Here is a 5000-nt window from a genome sequence, read left to right on the forward strand (position 1 = left end):
GCTCGATTTCGCCTGTTTTCGCCTCACCCAACAACCTGTTCGCTAGGAAACCGGTGCAAGCCGTCCTGGGGGGTGGTTTTTTTCGCTGGGACGGCAGCAACTGCCCCCAGCCCCACCTCATCCCGATCTACGCCTGACAGGTTTCATCTTGTCCCGGGGGGGTGAAAGGGTGTAAAGAGGTTCCATCTCGCGGGGCTCCGTCGCCCTTCCGGGATGCCGCCGCCTGGCGCACGGGCGACCGCAGCTTCCGCCGGCTCCCTCCGAAAAGCGCCTCCCGCTCTCCCTGCGTCATCCTGGACGGTCTCGCTCCGAGTCTGCGCTTCTCTCTCGCCCTGCCGCCAGACTCGGCTCCTCTCCCGCGCTCTCTCTCTCTCTCGCTCTGACCTCCGCCCCGTCCGGCCCTCCCGTCCGCGGCGGGGGAGGCCCGGCGGGCGAACCCTTCCGTGCGGCCGCCTCGCCGGAGCGGGGGCGGCGCGCAGGGCCCTCTCCTGGGGCTTGCGAGGAGCGGCCGTCGGGGCTGGCCGCGTCCTCGGATCTCGATGCGACGCTCGTTCGGTTCCTGGGAAATCGTGTGCTCCGCCGGGGTCCGGGGGCGAGCGCCCTTCGCTGGGCGAGGGGGACGCTTCCCCGGCACCCCTGGCGGCGTCGGACGCCTGCGGGTGCCGGCGGACGGAGCAGACCGCGCCGCACGGGTGCGGGGCCCGCCCGGCTCCGGAGACCGGAGCGCTCGGGCGGACGCCTGGGGACCGGACGCCCTCTCCGGGCGGAGGGGTTCCGGGCGCGCCGTGGGCAGAGGGAGGGTCGGGTTCGCCTGGAGCCGGCCGAGACCCCTGGGTTCCGGCCGAGCGATCGTCCCTCCCCGCCGGGGCGCGGGGTGCCACATCGATCGGGTTGCGGAAATGGGAGACGTGGGGCCCTTCTCTCGCGTCAACCGCAGCCCTCCGTTTTCTCTTTTCCGGCTTGACTCTGTTCGCCACCTGTGATGCTCTCTGGCCGGTTCCCTCGGGCGTAGCGGGACGGGCGGCGCGCGCGACGCTCTCGCGGAGCGTCCTCCGACGCTTCCCCGGGCTCCTGGAGCCGCCTCCCGGCCCGAGGGGTGCCCGTCCGCACTCATCGGCTGAACTTCCGCGAATTGCAGTACCCGATTCGGCCCGCCGGGGGGCGCTGCCGCCGGGGGAAGAGGGGGACGGGCCGGGCCTGGCGCCGGGCTCCGCCGGACGCCCGGCGCTGCCCCGTCTCGGCCTCGGAAGGGGGAGTCGGGGGGAACGGGAGGCCGGGAGTCCCGGAGAGAGAGAGAAAGAGAGAGAGAGAGAGAGAGAGAGAGATAGAGAGACCTCCGCGGTTCCGCCTTCGACCGCCGGGGGGCGCCGCGCACCCGTCCGCACGGGCCCGTCCCGGTGGCTCCCGGCAGGGCTCTCCCAGGGCCCCGGTCCGGGAGCCCGACTGCGTCCGCTCTCCGCTTCCAGAGAGGAGGCTGTTGGACGGGGAGAGCTGGTACCGGGCTCCTGGAGCCCTGCCTGGGCAGCCTATGGAAGGGAGGGAGCCCTGGCCCTGCTGCTCTCCGAGCTCCGGCCCTGCTGCTCTCCGAGCTCCGTGCCTACTCTGCCACGGGTCCTTTCGCAGGAGCTCCAGGGAAACGGGCTTTTCGGCCCCTGACAGAGTCCCGGCTCTCTCGCTCGCCTCGTTGGTACCTACTGATCCGGCGGAGGTGTTCTCCGGCGGGTAGCGACACGGACGGCCGAGGGCGCGCTTCACCCAGGCTTCAACCATCTCCTCCCCGAGCCCCTGGAAGTGCAGCTGGGCCGCGGGCGCCCCGGTCCGCACTCATCTGCGAAACTTCCACAAATTGCAGTACCCGATTTGGCCCGCCGGGGGGCGCTGCCTCCGGGGGAGAAGGAGACGTGCCCGGCCCGTACGTCGGGCTCCAACGGATGCCCGCCGTGGACCCTTTATAGGCCCCATCCTGGTCCTGCCATGCTGTTATCGGAGCTCCACGGCTATCTTGTCACTAAACCTTTCGTTTGAGCTCCAGGGCTTTTTGCTTTTTGTAACCCGGTTCCTGGAGCCCTGCCTGGGCAAAATCGGATGCAAGAAGGCCCTGCCCATGCTGATCTCTGAGCTCCGCGCATCTTCTGTCACGGGTCCTTTCGCAAAAGCTCCAGGGAAACAGGCTTTTCGGCCCCGGACAGAGTCCCGGCTCTCTCGCTCGCCTCGTTGGTACCTACTGATCCGGCGGAGGTGTTCTCCGGCGGGTAGCGACACGGACGGCCGAGGGCGCGCTTCACCCAGGCTTCAACCATCTCCTCCCCGAGCCCCTGGAAGTGCCGCTGGGCCGCGGGCGCCCCGGTCCGCACTCATCCGCGACACTTCCGCGCTGGAGTCCGACGCTCGCCGGCCGCGTCCCCCGGCCCGCGGGGGCCCGGGGGGAGGCCCGACGCGTGCGGGGGGAGGCGGCGGGCGGCGGGGGCGCCCCCGCGCCACCCGACGGCGCCCCCCGGTGGCCAGAGGCGGCTCGGAGCGAGACGATCGGGGGGGGACGGCGGCGCGTGACCCGCCCCGGCCCCCTTGGCCCAGCGGACGGGCAGGCGGCTCCCGGGCGACCCCCCCGATCCCCGCCGCGGCGCCCCCCGGTGGCCGCCTGACGCCACTGCGGGGGGTGCAGATTCCGTGTGTCCTCTCGGATAAAAACAAAAGAAACGGTTCCCGTCGGGCGAAAGTAAGTGGGACGCAGGGCCCCGGGCCCCGACGGTCCGCGCGCGCGGCGCCCCCCGCTGGCCGGTCGAAGGGATGACAAAAATAAAATGAAAAAAATTTCAAAAAAGCACTCGCCCCAAACAGACGAAAGGTACCCGGTCCGCCCGGATGAACCCTCCCCCGTGTCCCCGCCGCGGCGCCCCCCGCTGGCCAGCCGAGGTAATACACGATTGAGAGGGGGGGAGTGAAAAACAGGGGCAAAAAATGAAAAACACCCCACCCGTTTGAATGCAAAGTCCCGGAGCGGCCAGGGGTGGACGCCGGTCCGCGCGCACGGCGCCCCCCGCAGGCCAGTTGAAGGGAAGAACGGAACGAGACTAAAAGATAAAAAAAAATTTCAAAAAAGCACTCGCCCCAAACAGATGAAATGTACCCGGTCCGCCCGTGTCCCCGCCGCGGCGCCCCCCGCTGGCCAGCCGAGGTAATACACGATTGAGAGGGGGGGAGTGGAAAAAAAAAGGGCAAAAAAATGAAAAACACCCCACCCATTTGAATGCAAAGTCCCGGAGCGGCCAGGGGTGGACGCCGGTCCGCGCGCACGGCGCCCCCCGCAGGCCAGTTGAAGGGAAGAACGGAACGAGACTAAAAGATAAAAAAAAATTTCAAAAAAGCACTCGCCCCAAACAGATGAAATGTACCCGGTCCGCCCGTGTCCCCGCCGCGGCGCCCCCCGCTGGCCAGCCGAGGTAATACACGATTGAGATTAAAAAAAACCAGGCAAAAGACAAAAACACACCACCGATTTAAATGCAGTGTTCACGAGCGCCAGTCCGCGCGCGCGGCGCCCCCTGCTGGCCGCGTAAAAAATAATAATAATAATAATAATAATAATAATAATAATAATCCACCGTTGTGAATTTGCGATGTGTCCGGTACGGCGGCGGCGGGGAGGCGTCTCCCCTCGTCGGCGCACCCTGGTGGGGGGAAATAAATGAAAGGAAAAAAAAAAAAGAAGAACAGCCCGGGCTCTCGCCGGCTTCCGCAGCCCGGGCTCCCTCCGGCTTCCGCGGCCCGGGCTCCGTACATACAGACAGCAAATGAAATAACGGACGGATGGATGGAAGAGAAGAACAGCCAGGGATCTCGCCGGCTTCCGCAGCCCGGGCTCTCGCCGGCTTCCGCAACCCGGGCTCCAGCCGGCTTCCGCAGCCCGGGCTCCCTCCGGCTTCCGCGGCCCGGGCTCCGTACATACAGACAGCAAATGAAATAACGGACGGATGGATGGAAGAGAAGAACAGCGAGGGATCTCGCCGGCTTCCGCAGCCCGGGCTCCCTCCGGCTTCCGCGGCCCGGGCTCCGTACATACAGACAGCAAATGAAATAACGGACGGATGGATGGAAGAGAAGAACAGCCAGGGATCTCGCCGGCTTCCGCAGCCCGGGCTCTCGCCGGCTTCCGCAACCCGGGCTCCAGCCGGCCTCCGCAGCCCGGGCTCCCTCCGGCTTCCGCGGCCCGGGCTCCGTACATACAGACAGCAAATGAAATAACGGACGGATGGATGGAAGAGAAGAACAGCCAGGGATCTCGCCGGCTTCCGCAGCCCGGGCTCTCGCCGGCTTCCGCAACCCGGGCTCCAGCCGGCTTCCGCAGCCCGGGCTCCCTCCGGCTTCCGCGGCCCGGGCTCCGTACATACAGACAGCAAATGAAATAACGGACGGATGGATGGAAGAGAAGAACAGCCAGGGATCTCGCCGGCTTCCGCAGCCCGGGCTCTCGCCGGCTTCCGCAACCCGGGCTCCAGCCGGCTTCCGCAGCCCGGGCTCCCTCCGGCTTCCGCGGCCCGGGCTCCGTACATACAGACAGCAAATGAAATAACGGACGGATGGATGGAAGAGAAGAACAGCCAGGGATCTCGCCGGCTTCCGCAGCCCGGGCTCTCGCCGGCTTCCGCAACCCGGGCTCCAGCCGGCTTCCGCAGCCCGGGCTCCCTCCGGCTTCCGCGGCCCGGGCTCCGTACATACAGACAGCAAATGAAATAACGGACGGATGGATGGAAGAGAAGAACAGCCAGGGATCTCGCCGGCTTCCGCAGCCCGGGCTCCCTCCGGCTTCCGCGGCCCGGGCTCCGTACATACAGACAGCAAATGAAATAACGGACGGATGGATGGAAGAGAAGAACAGCCAGGGATCTCGCCGGCTTCCGCAGCCCGGGCTCTCGCCGGCTTCCGCAACCCGGGCTCCAGCCGGCCTCCGCAGCCCGGGCTCCCTCCGGCTTCCGCGGCCCGGGCTCCGTACATACAGACAG

This window comes from Pseudophryne corroboree, unplaced genomic scaffold (genome assembly GCF_028390025.1).
Source record: "Pseudophryne corroboree isolate aPseCor3 unplaced genomic scaffold, aPseCor3.hap2 scaffold_1033, whole genome shotgun sequence".
Classification (NCBI taxonomy): domain Eukaryota; kingdom Metazoa; phylum Chordata; class Amphibia; order Anura; family Myobatrachidae; genus Pseudophryne; species Pseudophryne corroboree.